The sequence below is a fragment of the Lepidochelys kempii genome, chromosome 4 (genome assembly GCF_965140265.1).
Source record: "Lepidochelys kempii isolate rLepKem1 chromosome 4, rLepKem1.hap2, whole genome shotgun sequence".
NCBI lineage: Eukaryota > Metazoa > Chordata > Testudines > Cheloniidae > Lepidochelys > Lepidochelys kempii.
Window position 1 is genome coordinate 32,109,194 of NC_133259.1, and position 27,076 is coordinate 32,136,269.

The window sequence follows — 27,076 nt, forward strand, 5'->3', positions numbered from 1 at the left end:
GCTAAGATTTTCAGAAATAGGAGCTTAAAGTGACCTGACTGCAATTTTGTCATGAATTCAATGGACCAATTGATAAGTAAGCTACTACTCAACATAAGTATGTGTGGCAGAATCTGGCCTATTATGGTTTTACTAACATAATGATGATGATGATTTCTAACCTCATATTAAGGTGCATGAAGAACCACATTTTTTGTCACTTTGAGACAGATACTGCAATGTGCCCTATACACAGATATATCTTAAAACCCTTCTCAAATTGAAACTAGTGCAAAATGTAGCAGCCCACCTACTGACTAAGGCATATTGTGGAAAGCACATGATGCTCCATGCTGTGCACTGGCTGTTTGAAAGTCCTAGGTGGAGTTCAAGGTATTGCTTTTAGTTTATAAAGGCCATAATAATTTAGGACCAGATTTAAAAAGTGGCCATCTCTCCCACCAGGCTATATTACTGCATTTGGAAATCAGTAAAGGCACTCATATCAGATCCCCAATATTAACAAGAAGGAAATGCCAGTAGGGTATTACCTGATGTACCACAGATTCTGACATTTGCCATCCCACTTGGTCCACCAGAGCCCAAATTTTTTACCTTCCACATGTGCTGAATCAGGTCTCAGGTGAAGATAAGTGTGAAAAAAATAAGGGTTTTATCTATTCACGAATATTCTGATTTGTTAGTAGGTTACTGCCCATTACACTTCTCAGGATGGATGGAGTAATTAATTACTTGATGTCCATATATAAAGTACATGTATATGTAGCAATTTTTTAATTTTGTAAAAGGTGCCAGAGCACGAGTTTGGGGGCATTTGATAGATTAGAAACTGAAATAAACAATTTTTTTCAGTAGCAGCAAAGGAACCATTTGTAATAAAACCTTACAACTATGCTGAACTAATAAAAAAACAAACTATGCATCCGGTGAAGTGAGCTGTAGCTCACGAAAGCTTATGCTCAAATAAATTGGTTAGTCTCTAAGGTGCCACAAGTCCTCCTTTTCTTTTTTTAATAAAAAAAAGTAAATGATAGGATGGAAAGCAGAATTCACAATGACTAACCTATACTGAAAATAAAAGTGTTACCCTTTCAGAGTTCTCCAGTTTTGAGTGTTTTTCAGTAAAGAAGGTGCCAATTTTCAAGGTTGTATTAACAAAGCAGGATTGTCTGAGTCCTTAAAAACGTTAAATGCATTAAGGGATTTTGGTGACTTAAAAATATAGAAACATTTGTGATGACATATGAAAGTTTCTTTGGCACTATATGGGTATGGTTTGGGAAAACATTTCATGTTTAATTGATCAGGTAACAGCTGTATTATTTAAAAGCAAAAAACACTGCAATACTGTATCTTTAAAAAAACTGATGTCACTTCCCAAAGCTTCCCAAGCTGAACTGATGAGATCCAATCATTACTTACTTTTACAATATTGTTGCAATATAATTGAGATCCTTTGCTTTACAATTTGATAATCAGACATTTCTAAGGAAAAGATTATATAAAATAATGAAAAATATAGGTTCTAAGCTAAGCTATTATTTCTTCCATACACCTTTGAAAAACTTCTGTTAGCTTCAGGATGTAGTATAATTAATTACAAGAGCTACCCCCCAACTACCTTATTCATACAACTTTTATGTATCTTTGCACACTCATAAAAGGGAAATTGCCATCACTCTGTTTGCATAAATCTAGATCATAATGAAATTTTCCTTTTTCCTTTCATGCCAATAAAATCCGTCAAAACACTCCAGACAAGTTTTCCAGCACCACAGGGGAGCAAAGGCCAAAAAGTAAACTTAATGAGGCCAAACAGAGGCCTTCTCGCTCTTGCGAAAATGTTAATCTTATTTATAAAGGAAGTGGGCTGGGGGAGGATATTCACAAAACCTATAGTACTGATTGCAGGAAAAATGTTTACAGTATTCCCTTTGTCCAGGGTATCATGCAGGGCTCAAATTCAGGGAGAAGTGGGGGGAATACAACTCCCCTTATTAAAATATATTAATTAGTTTAATATATACAGTTCCAGCCTTTGAAAAGCAGACCAAATCCGTGGGACAAACAGCAGGGTCCTGCAAGACCTTGCCCATGATCTTGGATTTGCTCTTCTGAAGACAGAGTCCTAGAATCTCTCTCTGAAACTTCTTCTAACACCCCCCGCCCATTTTATTAAAAGCTTTTTTTTTTTAAATTTCTTGCTCTCTTTTTTTTAAAAAAAAAATAATAAAGGCATATTGGCACCATTGTAGATTGAGCTGCACCAAGAACTTATACACCATCTTGGTATGGAATCTTAAGATACAAGGGCTTTCTGTAAAAGTGTTTGGGGTTTTTTTTTTAACTACTTGGTTTGAGCTACAGTCAAAGGGTACATCTACACTGCAAGAAAATGCAGCAGAGAGTCTCAGCACCTGAATCAACTGACTTGGGCTCGAGTCTCAGGCCTAGTGCTACGGAGCCTAAAAATAGCAGCGCTGACGTTCCCGCTCAGGCTAGAGCTCAAACTCTCAGATCCACCAACCTCATCAGGAATGATAATTTTATTAAGATGATGTGGAAATAAAAGGAAAACGGTACAGAGTTTAAGCATAGAAGTTTCTGGTTATCAGGGAATAAGGTACAGATTATCAAAGGGTGCAAAATTCGGTTTAGGAACCGATGGTAGAAGGAATAGATAATCTGCAATCTCCCCGATTGGGGGTAAAAGGTTAACAGGTCAAAGTACAGACATTGAGATATGGGGGTATGTTGTTCATATAATGGCTATGTTCAGGTGTGAAGTATAATGAGTGGATACGATGATGAGGATGGACTTACCCTCATTTGGTGAGATTTAATGTTCAGTGAGTTTATGGTTCCAGTTCATATGGTCCAATGGAAAAAGTCTCTCGCTCCCTTTCTCATAGTTGATACACGATGTCATACTGGCTCACACCTCCTGGTACTGTCGGTGGCCGGTGATGTGTTTGATGTAGATGTCCCTGGACCGTCAGATGGTGTCCGAGACCACGAGGCGCTGCATGAGCCGTGCGCAGCATCGATCGATCCCACAGGTCCACAGCACACACTTGTTGCAGGGGTCCCAAGCGCCCAGGGCTCAGACGATCGGGGCATCCATCTGCACCTCGTAGCCCTTCGCTCTCAGGGTGTCGGCCAGGGGGCGTATTTTTCCAGCTTATGAGCTCGGGTTTTGCGGAAGGCCGGGGTCCTGTTCTCAAAAGGAGACCAAGACATCGACGAGGATGATCTTTTTCTGGGCCTCGTCGGTGACTACCACGTCAGGTCGCAACTGGCTGTCAGCACCGCGGATGGTGCTGTTCATGGCAACCTCCCACAGGTGCGGTGTGATGGCTTTCACCAGGCGGTTCTGGATGGCATTGTGGCACAGCTGCCAGGTTCTGGAGTGGGGCTTGCAGCTGCACAGGACGTGGGGCAGGGTCTCATTGGAGTAGCCGCACTTCTTGCAACACTTGTCTCAGTTCCCGTGGCAGACGGCTCAATTGAGCGGGACACAGTTGAGCCGGGCATGGTGGACGAACCGCCAGTCGGCGAAATGGGTGAAGCCGCCCCCGGAGAGAAAGTGGTTGCTGGCATCCCACTTGCTGGTCAGTTTGAAGGCTTTACCCTGGTCCGGCTTACGCTTCAGGGTTTCCATGTACAGTGAGTGGATGGCTGCCTTCAGGGTCCTCTCCAGCATGCCCTGGCACTTGGGGTGACGATGGTGTTGTCATCGGACCTGCTGCACCAGGACTCCCAGCTCCTGGCACTCCTCGAACCACTCCCAGCGGCAGCCGATGTGTTTCCCCAGGCGACGTGTGGCATTGCGAGGGCGGGACCACAGTGAAACGATGTTGCGCCCGTCCTGTCTGAATTCGCCATCCAGGGAACCGCTCAGGAAGGTGGAGATGTCTTGGTTGGAGGAGGCTCTGCCAATCCGCTTCTTTGTTGCGTCATGGAGGGCGTTTGCCACGATGTTCCTTACCATGGCATCGGGACACGTCAGCAGGCGGAAGGCGTGGGTGATCACCGCGATGTCACACAGGTCGCCCATGCAGGGGACTTTGGCGATGTAGACCTGTGTGTGATGTAAACCAGCCATGCCTGTGGGCAATGTAGACCAGCTCGTTGCTGGCCCTCTGGGGAAGGAACAGCCACTTCTTCACCAGCTGCTGGACGATCTTGTCTGCCTTGTTGAGGGGTACCTTCACCACGGCGGATCCCCTTAGAATGAACGAGATGCCGGGGATCAGGAAGGTGTTCAGGGCATTTATCTTCTGCCATGGTTCAAGCAGGGAGGCGTCGATCTTGGCGGCATCCTGCAAGATCTCCTGGATGATGTCCTCGGGTGTCTGCCAGACACGGAAACCCGTCGGCATGCCAAGGTGCTGGCACGCCTGCCCCTCTGCCAGGGGGATGACAGGCAGCTCAACTGGTGGCATCTAGCATACCTTGGAGGCTCTCTGGGTTGTCTGCGGTCAGGACCAGGTCATCCGCTTAAGCCAGGACGCTCACCCTCTCACCATGGAGGTTGAAGCCATCTGTGCCATTGGCGATCGCAAATGCAGCAGTATGAATCCAAAGGTTTTCGACAGTGTTCCATATCTAGCTAAATTAATCGCACCCACTGAATGTTCAGTTCTTTGCATTGTGTTTGTACTCCTCATGCAGTCCTTAGCCAGTCAATAGGCCAATTGGCGGGTGTAAATCAACATAGTTCTATTGAAGTCAATGCAGTTATGCCAATTTATACCTGAGGGGGTGTGTCCCAATGGCTCAAGTCATCCTTATATGGGAATTTTCTTCCTTTTGTTGTTTTGGGTCACAGTCTCCATTATTATTTAACTAATTTTCTGTATTTAGTAAACACGGATTTTTAATTAAGCAAGCTTCTATTTATAAGGAAATGTGTGTCAAAAATTCAGATTTATATCAGTTATCAAACATTAAAATAATGCCTTTAAATTACTAAATACAATTCTCGATTTCTCAGAGTACACTGCTGACTATGCTTCTCTTCTAAGCTATATAGTTAGTAGTTTAATTTAATGATGCAAACAATATGCCCCATATTTAATGTCTTCTTTGCTGGAATAGACTCCTATAAGTATCACATTAATTTAACCCTAAAGTAATCAATGGTTGTGTACTTGATAGGTTGAATATCGAACTAACTGATATAAGTGAGATCTGTGCTAGGATTATACAAGTTTCAGTCATTTGTAAACATTTAAATGCAGTCCCACTCTGAACACTGATTCTGTAGAGGAGAGTATGAAAGGCTTTTATTGTGTCTAAATAATTTCTACATGTGCTCAGTTTATAAATAAAAATATGCGTTTTTTTCTAATTTCCAATTTTGTGAACAATCTGGGATTTGAAAATAAAGCTCATTTCTTTCTTGCTTGCTCACTGTTACCAGTAATAAAGATTCCTTCTGACAAACTCTATCATCAGCCATGACATTTGGGGAGACTTTTGCATTAGTAGATTCCCTTGGTTTGCACAGGTGAAAATGATTATAGCCCTGTAATTTACTACACAATTCTGTTGACGATGCAGAAGGAAGAACAGAATCCAACTCAGTCTCCAGTTGCCAGCAGATGTAAAAGAAACACATCTTTGTCATTCAAGGCATATATATTACATATCATTCACACACATACACACGTATCTATATACTGACTTGAATGACAAAGATGTCCAGATGGAGAGAGAGAGAAAGACAGAGAGAGATATGAATACACACAAGCCAATTTATGAGAGAAAACGTGTTAATTTTAAAAGTCAGTTTTCAGAGCTGAACTATATTTCAAAGTCACATTCGTTTAATCTCTGCTGCCACCAAGCATTTGAAGGGTGCCCTTAGCACTTTGTTGTTGTTTGCAACCCTCTTCACAGAGGACATAAGCAAGTACCAACTTTTCGTTTTAGAATAGACTAAGCATTATAGGTAAAGTTTCCACTCTCTAGAAAAGACCTCCCTTTTTATGTCTGTAAGGGGGAGAAGGGTAATCTGCCTCCATGGCATTATCTTCTACTCCCTGCAGTTCTTGAGAGGCCAACTGACTAAGGAGAGGCTGAGGAGACTGGGGTGGGGGAATGCTCATCGTTCCATCTTGGCCCTAACAGAGAGCTCCCAGAGAAGATAATAGAATCTGGCATTATGTTATCTATTATTGAAGTAAACCAACTTTAAAAAAAAATTTAAAAAAAAACCCCACAGGTAAAGGTGGTATGTGCGGTTTTGTTTTGTTTTTTTAATGAGGCTACACTGACTCCAGGGTCTATGGTACATGTAATTTACAACTATATGGATCAAATTTTCTGACCCAGACCCATGACAGGCTTCAGAGTGACCTCAACAAAGTTACTCCAGATTTACAGATGTAAGAGAAATCAGAATCTGGCCCGCTTGCTATAAAATTAATATCAAGAACAGAGTGAGTAGACATATTAGACAAGCAACCACAATTTCAATTTACATTCTAGAAGCACAGTTCCCCCAAACACGAGGCTGAAATATTGATTCAATATTCTTTCCACTGCGTTAGTATGATCTAGTAACTCACCAACATACTTCCTGTAGCACCTGTTTTTTTCCCTGAAGGTCTACCATCCAAATACTGACTAGATCTGAACTTTTAGTTTGCCAACTGGGATAAGACCGCACAGCCTGAGACTGCTTGTATGTAATCAATTAGTTTGTTGATATTCTTGTTCCTTACAAGTTCTAAGTTCCACAGGTGCAGTTCAGGGGAAAAAAAAAAAAAAGAAAAAAAGAAAAAAAAACAAAGGATGTCATCATTCAGGTACTGCACAGTTTTAAAGATAAACTACTTATCCTTGCCTAACTAAAAATACCATCAAGAACTCATCTTCTGTTGGAACCAAGATAAACATTGCATGCCAAAAAACAATGATCTTCTCAAGATCCTCTGTTCCAAGCACAATTATATCTTAAGAATTCAGCTACTGTGCCTTAAATAAATGTGAATTCAAATTAAATTAAATGCAAAGTTATTAGAGGTATTGTTCATATTTAATCTGGATACCTTCAAAATATTCTCCAATTTCCCTTGATAGTAACTCCCCTAACAATTTGTTGAAAGGAAATCTGCCTAGCTGCTCTCTCTCTCTCAGACTGCAACACTATTAATTTTACACTAAGGAGCAACACAAAACTGAAAATGATGGGCGGTTCCACTCAGAAAATTTATTTTACACACACATTTAAACCCTGGCTAGATGAGTTATGAAAAAAAAAGTAGGCTATATTATCAGCAGGGTCCCCCTTTCAGTTCTGCAATTAAATATTTAGCAGTTGTTAATAATGAGTCCAATGTAGACACCACAGTAATTACTGTATATCCCTGTGGCTAATCAGTGAGTAGCTGGGATTTGGAAGTAATGACATCTGCCACAAATTAGGAGGCAGGCCACTGACTCTTACTTTTATTAGGACCAGGATTAGGTGGTTTAACGAACAGAGAAACTCTGCCAAGGAAGAGTTTTTGAAAGACAAAATGTTGGGACTCCACCAAGATCCACAAGGAAATCAAAACTAGTGCCACTTGCTCACCTGCTGAAGCAACAGATGAAGTAGCAGCAGGCAGCTAAATGATTTTCTCATTGAGCAAACAGTTTAATCTCCTGGTGGGGATGTGGCATATAATTAATATCCATTTAATAAAGATATTTATTTAGAGTGTGTCATTTTACTTCTCATTCTGAAGCACATGACAGAGAGAACCATTAATTATTTTAGGACAAGAGTTGCTCTCTAAGCAAATATTTCTTTCACTCTCACTCTCCCAAGTAACTTGCATATGTTGTTGATTTTTTTTTATTTGAAAGTTATTCCACACATCTCTGAATACTGTAATACAACATCTGAATGTAAATTATTCACTTGTCATCATTTGTTTATGAGAATCAACCATCTTCCCGAAGTGCATTTGTAATATTCGTCACAGTATAAAATTACAAGTGTAGGTGTTTTCAAGATGTTAAGAATACTATGGGGACAAGAAAGGGTCATGCAAACCTGACCTACCAAATTTCTATTTACTTCAGGAATAAAACTTTGGCGGACACCACAATAAATGAGCTGTGATCCAGGCTATTTTTGTTCCATGAATAAGACAATTGAAAAATTTGATTCAAGACTAATGGGAGACAGAGGAAAACAGTCTGGAAATGACAACTGAAGCACTGTTTTTACTATACATGAAACGGTAAAATATGATGGCCAAATATTCAAAAGAAAGAAGCACAAATATACATGCAAATAATAAATGCACAATTGTGCTTGCAATGCAGGTAACATTCAGCCACTTAACACATAATTTGCATATGCATTCGCCCAGTTACCACAAGCAATCATGGTAAATATGAACACTGCTTTTTGGGAATCTAACTTTCCTTCTTTGAAAATGCAGGCCAAAAATTATTATTCTGGTCAGAAAAAGAGCCACATAAAAGTGGTACCTTATTACACAAGATATCTTTTTTCTGTATGTCCCCACATCTTATCAACTTAAATTTACTTTAATTTCATTTTTACTTTTGTTGGCCCTGCAGATCCAGTACAGCTAGACAAGTGCAAGCTGCATGCTCTTCTGCCTTGTACACCATAAACACTACTGCAGAATCTTTGTCATTAATGATGATGCTTGTGAAAAGACAACAAAACACAGCTTGATTCTCAAATAAATAGGTTGTGGTCACAGTGCTGGCAAAGAGAAAAGTCATCTTTTGATTTGGAAACTGAACACGTTTATGAGGACACGAGGAGAATAAATATTGACCCCACACACACAAATCATTTTTTTCAAAGGGTCGTTTTTCTGGCTATAACTGCACATTGAATAATTAAATTCTCTAGCTAAAAAGCACAAGGAAGGCTCTTCAGATTCTTAGACCTTGAGTCGAGTGCTGTAGCTATCTTTAGAAATCTCAGATTAGTACCTTCTTTGCATTTTGTCAAATCTGCAGTGAAAGTGTTCTTAAAACAAACAACATGCTGGGTCGTCATCCTCAGAGACCGCTACAAAATGAAATATATGTCAGAATGCGGGTAAAACACAGGGCAGGAGACATGCAATTTTCAGTCACAAATTTAATTAATGTATTCTTTTTTTAACTAATGTAATCAGCATGGAAGTATGTCCTCCAAAATGGTGGCCAAAGCATGAAGGGGCATACGACTGTTTAGCATAGCTGTCATTTAAATTCCTTGCAATACCAGCTTCGAAAGTGCCATACAAACACCTGTTCTCACTTTCAGGTGACATTGTAAATAAGAATCTGGCAGCATTATCTCCCATAAATGTAAACAAACTTGTTCGTCTTAGCGATTGACTGAACAAGAAGTAGGACTGAGTGGACTTGTAGGCTCTAAAGTTTTATATTGTTTTGTTTTTGAGTGCAGTTATGTAACAAACAAACAAAATCTACATTTGTAAGGTGCACTTCTATGATAAAGAGATTGCACTACAGTACTTGTATGAGGTGAATTGAAAAATACTATTTCTTTTATCATTTTTACAGTGCAAGTCTTTGAAATAAAAATAATAAAAAAGTGAGCACTGTACACTTTGTAGTTTGTCTTGTAAATGAAATAAATATTTTTGAAAATTTAGAAAAACATCCAAAATATTTAATAACTTTCAATTAGTAGTCTATTGTTTAATAGTGCGATTAATTGTGATTAATTTTTTTAATCATGATTACTTTGAGTTAATTGCATGAGTTAACAGCCCTAACGGAGATATTTTTGAATATTTTAAATTTGCTTCTGCACTGAGTCATAACACATTTGAAGTCCAGCCCATATCTTGTATATTGTCAACAAAATATAGTCCAGGACAGTAAAAAATATTGAACATGGGAAGCATGCCAGAGTATAGTTTTAAAAGATTTAAGAATAGTGGGCCAGATTCACCAGGACTGCTTTCCGCTGCTCCAGTGACATAAAACAGCCATAAACCTGGCTCACTAGCCAGCCTAGCTTTTGGATGTTTTGCTTTGTTGGATCGACTCAAAGCAGCTGGAGCAATGAATCTGGCCCAGAATTTTTTCCAGAATTACAGCCCCTTTTATGGGATAATAAAAAAATCTTTATTATTTAAAGAATCAAGGCTCAGTGCCATTCCCATTCAAGGCAATGGGAAAATTCCTGTTGATTCCAATAGTGCAGGATTGAGGCCTGTATTGGTTTTTGCTTTGCTTTATCCTGCTCGTATACAGGGTTTGGAGTTTGCAGGAAGTTGTTTTCCTTTTACCCACATAAAGATAAACATCTTGGATAAAATGGATGCTGAATTTACTGAAAATAGTGGAAGAAAATAACCTCAGAGAAACTACTAATAGCATTCAAAGAATTTTTATAGTTTTTTTATTTGTTACCTGCTATTACATTTCCCCCCCCCCCTGCAAAATATACCACACTGATGTCCTGTGAGGACTATATTTTATCCTAAATATTTTATTTATCAGTATATTGATGCTTCTCTGCATAGTAACAATTTTATGATTGATGCAATCAGAGGGCAATAAATTTGGCTAAAATGTAAAATGACTAGAGGCATTATATAGGGGGAGAGAATGATGATTAAAATTATGAGGCTTGTTTATCTTAGATAGGAAGAGAGATGCTTTGCAGGAGGTAGGACCGAATCTTTCCACTCTCCACAATGGCAAAGGGCAAGATCTCAGAATGGAGGGCAATGGTATCTACGTTAGCATTACTTAATGGACTCTATATTGTATAGAATGGGAGAGTCTCAGAATCTTCCTTGGTTTGCACTAGGGCTGAACAAAATTCTTCCATCAAACATTTTTCCGACAGAAAATTGGGTTTTCTATTAAGAGAGAGAGAGAGTGAGTGTGTGTGTGTATATATAAAGTATCCCCTTTCCTCAAAATTTTTTTGATTTTTTGACAGAAAGCCAAAAACTCAGAAAACTATTTTTTTTTTTCATTTTCAGAGAAAAATGCTTGCAGCTTTCAGTTTTGACCACAAATTTTTTTCTAACAAACCCTTCTACCCACCTCTTTTGCTGAAAAGTCTAAATTTTTAAGGGGATGGGGGGGGGCATTTTCAGACCAGCTCTAGTCTTCACTTAACTGAGTTCCGAAATGTCACTTATTTTAAGCAATAATATTTTGTTTCACAAATGTAATTCTGTTTACACTGTATTATTATTCTTTTTACATAATCATTTGAAATCACACACACATATTTTTGAAGTTTACACATTAGGGCTTCTTTTATATTTATAGGACTTTTACCAAGGAGGCACTGCACATTTCCAGCGGCCTTTTATTTGAAGTAAAGACTTTGTCTTGTTTCATGACAAGGGGACATATTGCTGTCAAGCCTTATATATAAGTTCTTTGTGCTCAGGACTCAATCCTGCATGCTTTATAAAAGCAGGGTAATATTTAGTCACGGGGAGTCCCATTTAAATCAGGTGACTAAAGATCACTTTACATTTATGTGTTTAGAATTATCTGATGGAGCAATATCTACCTATTATCTCTCTATTTTATATTCTTCATTTTCTGTAAGATAAATATTGTTAAAATCTATTCTGTTAATGTATGTCTGGCTGGGTTTCAGGTTTCCAAACCATAATTACTGCAACCAAAGATCAATGAAATAAAAGGTCAGAAGGAAAACAGAAATTACTTCAGATGAACTATAACTAATAACAATGCTTCAAGCTCTACACTAAACTTCTCAATGCCAAATTTACGAACAATCATTTCCAATAAAGTTATTTAGTAGTTGGCAGCCCAGTAAAGCAGCAAGATTCTAACATTATTTTATTCCCACCCCATACAGTGACTGCAAAAATAAATATTCTAAGAGCATGTTTATCATCAAAATATAGATTGTCACGGACTACAGTGAAAAATGACCTAGACAAACAAAAATACATTCATTTTACAAAATGTGTTGTTTGGGGATTAACAAACAATTGTATGCACCCTCCCCAGCTTTTGTCCCATTTCACCTTATTTTAAGTCAGTTTACAGATGATAGTAGAATAAGAAGAATCAATCCTTTGCCCCCTGTAGTTATACCAAGAGGCATTTTTAGACCCCTGAAAGGACTGATGTCTAAAAATCATATTTTGTACAGACATAATTAAAAAAGAAAACAGACTGAATTACCAAATGCAGCACTTTTAATGAATGCCAATTAACATTAAGAGTAGCTTGTTGTTGTGCAATACATCAGTTATATTACGTACAGCAGGATTAAGAACATTAATTTACTCCGGTGTACGTTCTTTCTTTATATAATAAGCATATAATTAACTTTCTACATGAAAAATTCTCATTTGATTCTATCCTATTATTTGCAAACACAACTGAGACAGTTAATTATATTATACCAAAACACAAACAACAGGATTTGGAATTATTGGTCTGACCCTTCCTTTCTGATTGTATTCCAAATACAAAATTAGTTTTTACACAGAAGATACATATGTAAAGAATGACAGTCTTTAGGATGCTGATGTTCTACTAAAAACCCTTTTTCACTTCACAAAAGGGTAATTTTAGCCTCCCAACAAAGCGGCTGAAAGGAACAGTAGCAACAAGTAAATGTCCCCCTGCTGAGTCTATGAAAAGTATATGTTCCCATCATGAAGCAGCCTTGCAAAAATCACATGGTGGGGATGCAAGTGCTTGAATCATTGTATATTCTGTATGATCCCAAGTAGAGAAAAACATCTGTCCATTTGCCATGAAAGGACCCCCCGACCCACATGAGCCCCTCTTCCCAGGCTTTGAACTGATGCCTGTCTGTCACAAAAAGTCCCTCTCAAGCCACTTTTGCTCAAAGGTTCCATAGGGTTTAGACTGAGGTGACCAATCATGGCCTAACAAAAAGATTAGTGTATCTGGACACAATGCAATGCAGAGATGTGAGTAACCCCTTTTGTAATGTCCTGCAACACAGTGTAAAGAACACTGAATGCAGTCAAAGAGAGAGCATGCTTAGGCGCCTGAAAGAAAGATGATGATTTGAGGGGAAATCTGTCTTCAGCTGGAAACAAGTGTTCTTTAATACCATCATGAATTTTCCCAAAGAGTCTGAATAATCATGGATTCATTATTCCCTATCCCAGAGCTATTATTAGTAATTGACTATGTTAAACAGACACAGTTCAGCTTCAAGTGTGATTAATGGCAGGATAATATACTGTGTCCCTGCTATATAGGGCCGTTCTTAGAAGCCAAGCATTTTGTATGTCATAGCAGCATCCGTGCGGTAAGAATGCATTTATAATGATGTCCGATGGAATGCATTCCCTCTTACTGGAGTAGCGATATAAACTGATGTCCCTCATACGGAGGAAACTTGGGAACCTCCTCGGCCCAATGCTCACAGAACATGAAACCATGCACAGGATCAGAGTTCAAGATTTGGGTTTAATCCCTGGCTTCCCATCACGCAAGGGGTAGAAGCACTGTGGGGGCAGTATGATCTGTCCAAGAGGCAAGAGCGAGAGTCATCCGATCAAGTCAGGAGTGAAGTTAACAGCCTGTGGAAGGAGTCAAACCTAGCCTTCCTCAGGCTAGGGTTGTCACGTGTCTGGTTTTCAACGAGAACACTCAGTCAAAAAGGGACCCTGTCCAGATGGCGATGCAGGCAGGCTCCCGACCCGGCTCCACACGACTCCCACCCAGGAAGCTGCTGGCATCTCCCTCTGGCTCCTAGGTGGAACGATGGCCAGGGCCAGCTCAGCAGCTCCCACTGGCCAGGAACCATGGCCAATGGGAGCTGAGGGGATGGCACCTGCAGGCGTGTGCAGTGCACAGAGCCACGTGGTCATGCCTCCGCCTTGGAGCCAAAGGGAGATGTCACTGCTTCCTGGGAGCCGCCTTTGGTAAGCACCACCTGGAACCTACATCCCTCACCCATGCCCCAACCCCCTGCCCAAGCCTGGATCCCCCTCCCGCACCCTGAACCCCTCATTTCTGGCCCCACCCCAGAACCAGCACCCGCATCCCAGAGCCCTCACCTTCTCCTACACCCCAACCCAGAGCTCTCTCTTGCACCCCAAACTCCTCATCTCCAGCCTCACCCAGAGCCCACACCTCCACACAGAGCCCTCACCCCCCCTCACACCCCTACTCCCACCCCAGCCCAGTGAAAATGAGCAAGTGAGCAAGGGTATGGGGAGAGCGAGCGATGGAGTGTGGGGGTGGAGTGAGTGGATGTGTGGCCTTGGAGAAGGAGCAGGGCAGGGGTGATCACTTTTCTGCAAATAGAAAGTTGGCAACTCTATCTCAGGCATAGGAAGCTGGTATGTTTTTATTGGGTATTAAAACCAGCAAGCAGCTATAATTCCCATCAGAATTTGGGGCTTCAAGAGATATGAACACAGTTCAAAATATGATGACACTCTGGGGCTTTGAGGAACATCCCCAGCACAGGGGGAGGTAGCAGGAGACCCTGTATTTACAACACTGGAAAGCAGTATTACCACAAGCCCTGTATATGGCAGGGTGTGTAACTGTGCTGTCCCAGGATGAGATTCAGGATTCCTTCCTTCTGACCCCCTTACTCCAGGGAATAGTACTTTGCTACAGTTCGTCGCCAGAGCAAATTATCCGTCTCCACTCCTGTACCAGCTTAACTCTGCTGGACACCACACACTCTCAGCAGGATGGAAGCATGGCCACACTCATTCCTTGCAAAGCCACTTGCTGAAGAAGTAGTGGGAGCACAAGTCCTTTCTTAACTGCACATGCCGCATGAGGGGGTGGCTTACTCCCCATTGTTTCCCTCCATAGGTACATAGGCAACATGGCCCAGATCCTCGAAGGTATTTAGGCTCCTAACTTCCACGGAAGTTACCTTTGAGGACCTGGGCCTCTGTCCCTGTTAATATATTAAAGATTTTTATTTTATTATTTTTGCAAGTCCCTCCAAGTGATTCATATGTGTACCAAGGAAAAACACAACTCCAGAAACTGTGACTTAGTGAAGTGTCACCCTTCCTCGCTCACTTCTGGACGCCCCTTGTCCCTGATGGAACCCCAAGAACACCCATATCTTTTTTTTTCCCACTTCATTTTGCCACACTCTCAAAGCCCTGTTTTGCAGCCATAATCACAGTATGGAGATGACAATACGTAGGTGCCAGGTTTCAAGAGGCTAACTCCAGCTCTCCTTTCCTAGATGTTCAGAGGACGAGATATAGGAAGGGTTGCTAGAGAGACTGAGAATGCCTGAGGGGAGGGTTCCTTACCCAGGATCTGATGGCTTGGTTGAGCCCCAAGTTATGTGTTACTCATCTTTTTGCTGATATTACTCTGGCTTGATCTGTGTTTACAAAAGCAGTCTTTTGCCTGTTCTGTTCAGTCATGTCACCTTTGAGAGCAGGATTCCCCTCACAGCCTATCAACTCACCAGGGTCTCGAACCATTCAGCCTGGTTTCTGCTGAAGCAATCCCTCCTCTAATGGAGGAGAAGGCTTCCCCCATAGCACTCCAGCTTGCCAGCAACCACAAATGGAATGTGTTAACACTGAACACAAAGAGACCTGCAAAAGATAGCCTGTAAAACACTGTTTCAGCAAAGAAAGGGAGGGAACATTTAAGTTCACCGAATAGTGATTTTTTTGGAGCTCTGTATTGGAGGCTGGGGAATGGGTGAAATAGTACTTGAAGTTCAAACAACCATCTGAGCTGAACAGAAGGGACATATGAAAAAAAATGAAACAGCCAGTTGGTTTTGGGGGCGGGGGAGAGGAAGACACTCAAAAAGCTGATCAGAGTGATACGGTAAAGATCATAAAGGCCCGCATGTATACACTTTTTTTTTTCAAATCCCAGAATTGATGCTTTGAACAAATCTGTAGGTTGAGAAGGATTTTTTAATAACTAAATTCAGTCATTTGGAAATAACCAATATTTAGAGGCCCCACATACTTTGAACACAGAAGTGGGAATACTCAGCCCTGCAATAAGCATGAATACATTTAACAATTACCACTGTCCCGACAGCATCTGAGTACTAATAGAATTATTAGTGTGTTATGAAACTAATCTTGTACCTTTCCGTGTGCAAAGAAATGAAGATTTTGGTTTTTAGACCAAGGATTGAAAAAGGATATAGGTTATATCCATTTAACCTTAGGTAGTTCTTTTCCATCTTAAAAATGTTCATAATATTCGAGCTAAAATAGGCTTTTGGGGCTGGTTTCGGGTCTGCACATAAGCATAAGATGTCCAAACTGACATATGGCCAGAGTCTGCTTTTATATAAACTGATATAAATCCAGAGTAATTCTGCTGACTTCAATTGAAAGGCATGAGGCTAGTCACATGTGTAAAGTTATACATGTGCACATGTTTGCAGGATTGGACCCAATTATTTTCACTCTATTAAAATTCTATTTTAAAGGTAGTTTCACTTATTTTTTGTAAAAGTGAAGTCCTTATTAGCACGAATGTACTGTAACTTGTCATCAGTCTAATTCCTGGGATTTTACTAATATTAGCATAATACCTTATTTCTCTGTTTGAATAAGTTGAACTTGCCATTATCCATCTGGGTTAGCCAGTGAATAATGTTCTTTGGTGTCTTTTGTTTTATTATGAATTTATTTCTTAAATAATCTTCCAGAGAAGAAATTATGAAAAAAAGCCACTTTCCAGAAAGAAAAAACAAAATAAATATAGATATGAAACCATCAAATCTCTTTGGAACACTGCAAGCAAGAATGACTAACCAAGCACTGCAAATACATTTTATCTGTTGAAATATTTAAATCTAATTATCACAGGCAGAAAAAAAACCCTCTTTCCATTAAATTTATATTAATCTCAGTCTAAAAAGGGCATACAAGTATATTTCTTCTTTGTTAACGTCCAATGGTGAGTTTTGTGTTGATTTGTTCTGTACAATACATAAATAAATTTTCTAACCAAGAAATATGACACTAGCAGTTGGACTGATGCCATCTTATTCCCTATAGAAGACCAGGTGGAACCTTTTAGAATGCACCTGGGATGCAAACGGTTACGATTTAGAAGGAAACATATTGGTTTCCTCCCAAAAGATTACTTTGATTACAAATCAATCCACTTGAAATCATCTTTTATATGTGATGGTTCAGTAATCTTCAGGAATAACAAAGTGTGCATAATTCAAGATCTCATTGCAGAATTCTTTAAAATGCACACAGAATTGACAGTGATGGTGCTTTTAAGAATTCTAGCCGCTCTTAGGAATCAAAAAGAAACAATGCTGATATGTGACCTCTCCACAAAGAGTTGCTGGAAGACCACAGCAAAGGAGAGAGGAATTAATTTTATCAAAGAAAAGATCTCCCCTCCCCAAACAGTAAATTATTAATAATTTAGCAGAATAAGAGTAATTATTGCACTTACATAGCGAATTTTCGTCTGAAGATCTCAAAGCACTTTAGAAATACTGGTAATTATCATAGATAAGATTTTGTCAGGGAGGTCATGGATTCCTTGACTTTAAGATGTCTGCAAGTTCTTCAGCTTCAGCCCCAGGCAGCAGAGCTCAGGGATGCACTGCCACCTCCACCCCCAACTCACCTCAGCAGGCCACCCAAACTGTGGGTCAGTGTCAATACTTCCGCATTACATTGTAATACTTTATTGTTAAATTGCTGCACATTTTTGTTGCCATGACCATACCATGATTTTGTACATTTTTATCATGACGGTTCACTAAATTTTGCCTAATTTTACCATGACAAAATTGTAACCATAATTATCATCATCCTCCCCATTTTATTGATGGGAAACCGAGGCACGGAAAGAGTAAGTGACTCCCCTAAACTCGCAAATGAGCCAGTTCCATATTAGAATACAGGACTACTACTTCCAAGTCCTTTGCTCCCACTACTAGGTAAACCACAGTGCCTCCTTTGATCATTTACTCCCTTGAACTTCTTGAGAAAAACTGAACTTTACAGAACACTCTCTTCCCCAGTTTATTGTAAAAATGAACCAGGGATGCCAGTTTTATTATATAATTATTTTATTGACTTTCTAAGATGGTCTAGAGTCTACGACAAACATAAAAACAACATCCTACATACACCAAACCAACTCAAAGATAAAACCTAGTGATTTTGCACTTGCTTTAAGTATCTTGTTGCTCAGTTTATTTTTGAAAGTATTTGTTCCTCTTGAAGAGGGAACTATAATGGTTTATATGAAGCCTCTTTACCGGCTGCTCCAAAGTGCAGAATGAAGGCTCACTTTAAGGTGTTGTTTGCTCTGGGGTTTAAAATAACTCTTTGATGGGCAGGAAGAAAATAAATCTGTTCTAAAGCAAAATCCACAGAAATTACAGACCTAAAGGCTAGTCTACACAAAAGAGAAATGTACCCGGATTTGATGCCTGCAATGCTGGCAAAACACTTCATCTCCATATTCAGAAACGCTTCCAGGGTTGCACAAGCATTGCCAGTACAATTACAATAGCACCAGCTCTACACAACTATTGTCAATGGCTCCGCAAACACTGGTTCACTTCTGAGGACCTACACTATAAGAAGGATGTGGAAAAATTGGAAAACGTCCAGCGGAGGGCAACAAAAATGATTAGGGGTCTGGAACACATGAGTTATGAGGAGAAGCTGAGGGAACAGGGATTGCTTAGTCTGCAGAAGAGAAGAATGAGGGGGAATTTGATAGCTGCTTTCAACTACTTGAAAGGGGGTTCCAAAGAGGATGGATCTAGACTGTTCAGTGGTAGCGGATGACAGAATGAGTAATGGTCTCAAGTTGCAGTGGGGGAGGTTTAGGTTGGATATTAGGAAAAACTTTTTCACTAGGCAGGTGGTGAAACACTGGAATGCGTAACCTAGGGAGGTGGTGGAATCTCCTTCCTTAGGAGTTTTTAAGGTCAGGCTTGACACTGCCCTGACTGAGATGATTTAGTTAGGGATTGGTCCTGCTTTGAGCAGGGGGTTGATCTAGATGACCTCCTGAGGTCCCTTCCAACCCTGATATTCTATGATTCTAGGACCTCCAAAATATGGAACAATATTTCCGGAAATGGAAGCTCAAACCAAACCCTGGAAAAACAACAGTAAGTGCATTTCATCTTGATAATAAGAGTGCCAAAAACACTGAAAGTAGATTTCTGTGGTAAAAATGTGCATGATTACACTCCAACATATTTCAGAGTGAAACTCAACCACACCCTCTCTTTCCATGGTCATCTTGAGAAGGTAGCTGCAAAGATAAAAACGAGAGCCAAGATAATCCAGAAACTAGCAGGTACAACGTGGGGTGCATCAGCATCAGTGTTGCGAACATCTGCAATAGCACTTGTATATTCAGTAGCTGAATATTGTGCACCAGTATGGACCAGATGCAGCCACACACAACTTGTGGATACCCAGCTAAATACAGTGATGTGGTGCATCACGGGACTCCAACATCATGGCTACCTGTCCTGTCTAACATCGCTCCCTCACCGATACACCGAACTGCTGCAACATTCCGCAAAGCTCAGCAAATCCAGGAAAACAGATGTCTTCCTCTTCACAAAGACCTTGACAACACTGCCCCCCTCTTCCTTGCAATGTCTTAAGTCCTGCATGCCTTTCTGAGAACATTCATTTAGCCTCATGCAATCAGGCTATGATCAGAAGGAGGCTGGGAAAGCAGATTGGGCTAAACAAGACTTAAAAAAATAAGCACCTTGCGCCAGATCCCATGCAGAAGGTTCCTGGATTTGACCTTCAAGGTCATCTTGGTCAACTCTGAATCGAATTTGAACCAAACATGGTAGATACAGATATCTAATGCACAAATGGAAAATCAAGGACTCCCCGATGCGCGAGTGTGGTTAGACACATCCAGGACAGACCATCGAACATATCACTACTTACTGCCCAATTTATAAATATGAAGGAGGCATTACCGCAGTAAATTCTGCTACTCCTGATGTAGCCATTTGGCGCGATCAACTTGAGGTAAACTTATAAGTTGCTGCTCTACACCAGCCATACAAAAGAAGAAGAGACTTCAAACATGCCATGCTCTTATAAACAGGAACTGCAGATGCATCATACAGCCATCAGCTGTATAACATGTCTTCCTACAACAGGCTGGCGCAGATTCTTGGGCATAAAGCATCCACTGAGCCTTCCATGGAACTGACAGCACTGGAGCATCTTCTGGTATGGTGCTGGAAGGGCAAGAGTTGAATGAGGACAGCCTGATGCCTGCAGAGAACAACCAGTTGGCAGCATGGGGACTCTTCAACACATATAGTGGTCTTTATCATAATGATTTCACTCTCTTGTACGTGTGCACATGGGGCACAGGCTGGAGAACAGGGAACACTGGATCAGGAGCATAGCGAGACTATCCTTTCTGTCCCCTTTGTGAAGGTACACGGGGGAAAGAGGAGGACAAGTGCTCACATTCTGTGGTGATGGGTTTGGTATAAGGACTTAAATAGAATAAAAGGTGTAAGCATAAACTGTACTGGAAGAGAGCAGGTCTTCGCTGCCTTCTAGTGGCTAATCCTTTTATCCTGAAGATAAGAGATTACTATAGCTGCCAGCTAATGGAGTTACCCATGTGGCTCTAGTCATAGAGGCTTTTGACTTTAGCACTGAAGGTCCTGAATCAAAACCCCACTAATGACCCAAGAGAGAGCGTTGATACACAAGGAGCCCTACACCAACTAGACCCTGCATCATGTCCTGTTGGCATAATGAGCACTACAGAATCTGGCCTTGAGTCTGTATTCAAATGGATCTAGTACTCTTGCAGCCTGTATCCATACATGAGCTAATAAAACTTACACCTCTGCAATGTAAGTTAGCAGCTTATTTATCTTTCCAGTCACCAAAATATATGGTAACATTCTGCCCTCACGTGTGTGCACAACTGTCTGTCACTCTGATGGGAGTCACATATCTCAGAGCAGATTTTGCCACTTGGCAATTAAAAGTATCCTTCTGGTTTCAAAACTACTTTCCTCCCCCTTCATTTTATAAGATTTTCTTTTAAAAGCAGTTTTCTGCTGAATGCATCAATCAATATTGCCCAAAATATCGCTAAATACAGTATGCAGAGAATGAATAATGTTTCCCTGGGTTATGGAAAAAATCCCACTTATGAGCTAAACCTTTAAAATATACTTGCGGATTTGGTGTGACCTGTTGTTTTTCCTCTGCGTTGCTATATATAGAAAAGAACAGAAAGAATAAACAGAAGGGTGGAATAAATGGAACTTTGGTTAAAGACAGCATAACTTGCAAATGGCAGAGCAGCCTAGGGCCATGAGTGATGCAGGTGAAGATGATCTGTTTATTCTCTGCCCTCTTCCTCCTGTGCGTTTTAGTTATTGCACTTGTACCATTGGCCCCTATAACGGTAATTCATAATGACACCTCAGTATCTCAGAGGGGGGGCAATTTTATGAAGCTATAGACTCCATTTCCTATGTAAAAGCAAGTGAAAAGGGAGCACTTGAGAGTCAGTCTGTCATAACATCCTCCTGAGACCAATAGACTGAAACAGTAACTGGGTATGAGGCCTTGGCCATAATTTCATAGCATAAATCAAATATTCACAGCCCACAGTAAATAGTAGGGCAGACCACTCTGATTATACGTGGGATTCCCCAACAACTCCAGGCTGTCCACTGCTTTCCCTCCAAGGCTATCTTGCTATGTTGCCATGGTTTGGCTCTCAGCCTACCCTGGGCATTATACAACATGAAAAACTGCATAGATGGACTTAATGCTGCTCTGAGAATTTACACTGAATGTTGTATGATGAATTATACTGCTCTGAGAAGAAACTATGCCTCTCAGAGCAGCTGTTCTCTGATCCCTTTCAGCTTCTTTAGCTCACTGCTCCTCAGCTGAGCTTGTGCATTATGGCCATGGAGGGGTGAAGGAGGCTACCCAATAGGTAGATACTCCTTCCTCCCCTGCATGGCCCAGTTCTACGCCTTCCACAGAGGATTTGAGAGTTTTTGTTCCATTTCACAGCAGAGGGGAGCACATGGGCTAAAGGTCAGTTTCTCAAAATGGGATCCCTGAGTCCCTTTTCAAAAGACCCTTTTCCTCCCCATGTTTACTGGAAGTGTATTTATTTTTAATATGAACCATTTAGAGACACATTGGCCCAGATCTTCAAAGGTATTTAGGTTCCTAACTTCCACTGAAACCAAACTAGGCCACTGTGACTTCAGATGTACACGTACAGCACACATGACCTGAAAGATAATCCACAACCAAATCCAGAGTAGGAATCTTAATGTTTAAAGAAGATTGTTTGAAGTATAAGGGCCTAATTTTGAGTGTGGGGGCCTCAATCTGTCTTCATTTTTTTTTAAAATTAATTCAGATTAATTTTCCTGCCTCCGTATAGACAACCCCTTAGACACCTATTGAGCATGCCAAGAATGACTGTAGTTGCTGACATTGTAATTTCACCATCACCAAAACAAAAAAGCCTTAGGGCAGACTCTGCCTGGCTTCTATGGGTTAGCACTGCTCCCTGTTCTGCCCTTCTTTAAACCGCTGGGATTATTTGCAGGTATGCCATCTCTGCGCTGCCAAGAACTCCATAGGCACCCTGTAGAAATCTCCACTGAGTTCAGTAATCACTCCAAGCCTGATTCTGCCATCCTTGTGAGTGCTTGCTATGGGAGTAGTTCCACTGATTCCATAGTAAGCTACTGCTGAACATGAATGGGAGTGGCAGAATCTGGCCCTGATTGGGCCACATTTTCAAAACTTGTTGTATAAATTGCACCCACAGATACTGCACACAGAAAACTTACAACTGCATGTACACGTAATGACCCATCTAGACACACACAATCATCCAGTCTGCACAAGCAGATACAAGCTGCGTGGGCAAGTGAAAGTTTTGCATGGGCAGTTCATCTGTTTACTTTTCATTTTTATCATAATCTCACAAATTGTCTCTTTCCGTGGGCACAGCTCTCGGACTTTGCTTTTGATTCGAATAGGAAAACTTGATGGAGGCTACAAACTTTCAGAACGCAAGCCTACAAGATCACATTAACTAGAGTACATTTTTTTCCCTAACAGTTTGCTGCAGCTTTAGTTTTATGAGAAAAGAGGAGCTCTTCCGACCCATATTACTCTACCTGTCCTTACCATCTTCCTAAATGAGGTGGGCAATCAGATTGCCATTCTATTGAGGACTTCTAGGAAACCTAGCGGGGTAATTAACTGAAATGATTAAGGGGGAAAAAAATCCCTTTGTACACTGGCAATCTTGAAAGGGCTGTAACTAGTGTTATGAGTAAGAGAGCTATGCGTTAAAAATAAAATAAATTGTTCAAAAAGCTCAATAACCTGAACAGAGCAATTCTATTATTCTATCTGGTGACCTAAAAAGGCATTTAGAGAATGGCTACGGTCAGCCAAGCGGTCTTCCAAAGCTAGCTGGTTATTACAGTATTGAGCATAACAGCAAATCACTGTAGCATTCAATCATGCAGCTAACTAGCTTGGCTGGCTGTGGCAAGTCAATTTAGAAGGGAATCAGAAAGAGCACTACTGCATCCTATAGCAATGCCACTGTTTTAGCAACATAGTCAGTAGAATGTAGCACCAATCAGTTCAGTGTACCAACATTTAACTGAAGAGAAGTCCAGTAGAACTTTGACTAAACCAAACTGAACATATCCAAGCTGTAAAGACTTCAGGTGGAAAAGAAGCAGATCACCATAAACAGAAGTTTTGATTCTGTTTATCATACGAAGTGTAATACAAGGGTCAAACGACAACTAAATAACTATTCAGGCCTTTCTTGGAAGCTGAAGTTAAATATTTTTCTAAACTTGTTTGGCAAAGCAGAGCAAGTTCAGTAAGATGTAATCCAAGACTTTTGAAGACCTTATTAATAAAACATATAGTACCAAATTACCATTTGGTGCAATACCGCTGAAGTCAATAGAGTTACACATGAGATGAATTTGGTGCATACTGTTGTCAATCATCCTTCCTTTAATCATCCTTATGTTTCATTCATCACGTTGTACACATTCCCCCCACAGCGAAGAGATTTAAAAGGTCACATCTTAGCCAATAAAATCATTTGTGTGTACTATGGGGAAAAACAGTAACCTTAAGCAGTCATCCAAAAGTGACAACAGATTACCCAGAAGGTTGCATACTACTGCACATCAAAGATCATCTGTGCCGAGGAGCTGGAATCAAAGAATCAGTGAAAGTATAAAAGAGGAAATAAAAGCATTGTCAGAAAAAATTAACATTAATGAAGAGAATTGCATTCACAAAACAGCTGATGCAGAGCCATCAAGGAGATAAGTAATTCTGGGCGCTGGAATAAGATACCACACTGCTGGATTTTTAAATAATATAGAAAATATCAGAATAATTTTCCCTATCATTCCATACTTTCCTTCAGGATTCCCCCAACCTGCAAACATTAAGTCGTCTCCCCTTATTTTTACTTCTGTAGTTTCTGTAGGACTACTTCATTGTGGTCGTAATAAAGAATACATACCCTGCTGATGTCAATTTCTGGATTCTTTTAATCTCTGAAATTGGACTTTTCCTCTATTCTTTCAGCCTCATTACTTGCAATACTCCAGGAAACAATCTTAATGGAACACTGACAATTAGAAATGTGCTGCTGTTCTGCCTATACTATATATCGCACTTCAGCTGCTGGCACTGTACCTTAAGACAGACCCTAGGCTTTCAGGAGAACAAAAATAGCACTGGTATGCAAAGAAAATACATTGGTTTCATGCACCCATACCAGTATCACAATAAATCTGATGCATATGTTATATAAGAACATTAGTATCTGTAAAGTACAATTCTTTCACAATAAGAACTATAAATTATAAACAGAGTTGGACAAACTGGAACTGTACATCCCTGAAAAACCTGGCCTACAACATTGCTGCATCTACAGACTGAGCATACTTATATACAACACCACAGGAGCAAACCTGATAGCCTGACTGTAGCAAATAGCACAGTGAACTGGGAGGCACTTCTAATGCCAACCCATGGGGATCTCTGACACTGGGATGGTGAATCAAGGTGACACGATTGCAGAAACAGCACAAAATAGCAGTGGATGGCAGAAGAGTGAAGAAAGAGGAGGTTGAGAATTATTATGGTGTCTAGAGACTGGAAATGATTTCAAGCTACAGGTATCTGAACGCACAGGGCAAGGGTGGGAAAATGTGAGAAAATGAGGGGGAAAAGAACAAAAAAAACATTAAAAAGATACCCTCTCATGCAAAAAAGGAAAAATAAAAACTAAACTAAACTTCGGTTTGGCCACTGGAGATTCTGTCAGCTACCCAGGGATTCAAGTAATTAAACTTAGCTAACGGTTCCAGAAAAACAGAATAATGAAAAATAAACAATCATTTTATAGTTAAGCTATAAATACACATAATGCAAGTGCTGTATATAATAGAAGTTAGACATGGAAAAGACCAGTTATGTTACCACATAGTCCATCCTTTTGACAGTGCAGAATTAAACAGACATAGGGTACATAGACATTCAGGACTAGACTGTGTAGCCAAGTCTCATATGTACAATATCGTAAAACAAGGGCTAAGTAAAAAATGACATTTATTCAGGTCTTTCTTGGAAGTTTAACTTAAATATTTTTCAGTGACTGCTGGCCAAACTGAGCACATGCAGTAAGATTTAATGATAGCTCCAAGACTTTTGAAGGACACTCTTAATAAAATGGATAGGGCCAAATTAATCCCTGCTGTATGGGACACTCATGTAAGTGCTCACCATCATGCATATGGAATGTACAATCTAGCACTTACAAGGATGTATGACACATTTCATATAAAAAATTCCTATTTACCTTGATTTTTGTGTTTTATGATGTTCATTTACGGTTAATGATTGCATTATAACCCTACTACTTGCTGCAGTTTGATTTTTTAAAGATCAGACAGCTTAAAAAAATTGCAGGCGAAAAATAGCAAGATCAATTTTGGAAAAGCTGATGTTGTTCCAGCATGAAAGAAAAAAACTGTACCTGCCTCAGAAATGGGTGTACCACACTTGCATTTTGAAGGCTAATAAGATATTTTTAAAAAGTAAGAGGAACATTAAACAACTGCATGGCATTTCACCCACTATGTTATATAAAAGCTGTTTGTAATGTTGCTATGTTTAGCCATCACACCCGAGCTGCAGTACCTAGTTAAGACTGACTCATCCTGTGTTTTTACATTTTTCAGCATCCCTTCAATCGACCAATAACCCTCAGAAAGTGGAGGTTAACCATAAAAAAAACTTTTTTCTCCCACAGACACTTTTAGCATTTTAATTCAGTGTTATTCTTGTGTCAGATTACTTTCTTGTACAAGTGCCACCAGACAATTCCTACTTTCGCTTAAATCAGTAATGCTGTATCTTAATACTATTTAGGGGCAGATTCTGATACTCTTATACCGATACCCTGGCACTCTTATATATGCCAAGTAGCATCTTACTCCTCACGTAGTCTCACGGAAGACAACCCATACAGTAAGGCATGACTCAACATGAGTAAGGGTATGCAGGCTTAAGTGCTTTGTGGAATATGACGACAGCATCCTCTGGCAAAGAGTTCAACAGGTTGACTGAGCATTGTGTTACACGTCAACATACTGATTTTTTAAAAGATCCCTAACAATTGGGAAATAGATTATAACTAAGCAAAAAAAAAAAAAAAAAGCGTCCTGCTAGCAGGGATGTTGGAACAATGTTTATAGTGGGGGTACTGGTCATGGAAATCATGGAAACCATGTATTTGGTGTTTGTTATTACTACTTCAAGCAAGGGGGTGCGGCAGTACCCCCAGCTCCAGCACCACTGCCTGCTAGGGCAAAACAACCCATGAAAAGTAATGTTTAGCAACCCAATTTGTTCCCAGTCCCCTGGGTGGAGGGCATCTTGCCAGAATTTTATTGTAGTACTAGTTGCAAGTGTAGGGTTAAACTGGCTCACTCATTATGTCTGAGGTAATTAAAGAGGAATTTAGATTTCAA

General features: G+C 40.2%; 1 protein-coding gene across 1 annotated transcript in view; it reads right to left on the reverse strand.

Annotated features, from left to right (window-relative positions):
• Positions 1 to 27,076, reverse strand: part of COL25A1 (collagen type XXV alpha 1 chain) — a 409,341-nt gene that overhangs the window by 377,627 nt on the left and 4,638 nt on the right. The gene's annotated exons all lie outside the window — the stretch shown is intronic.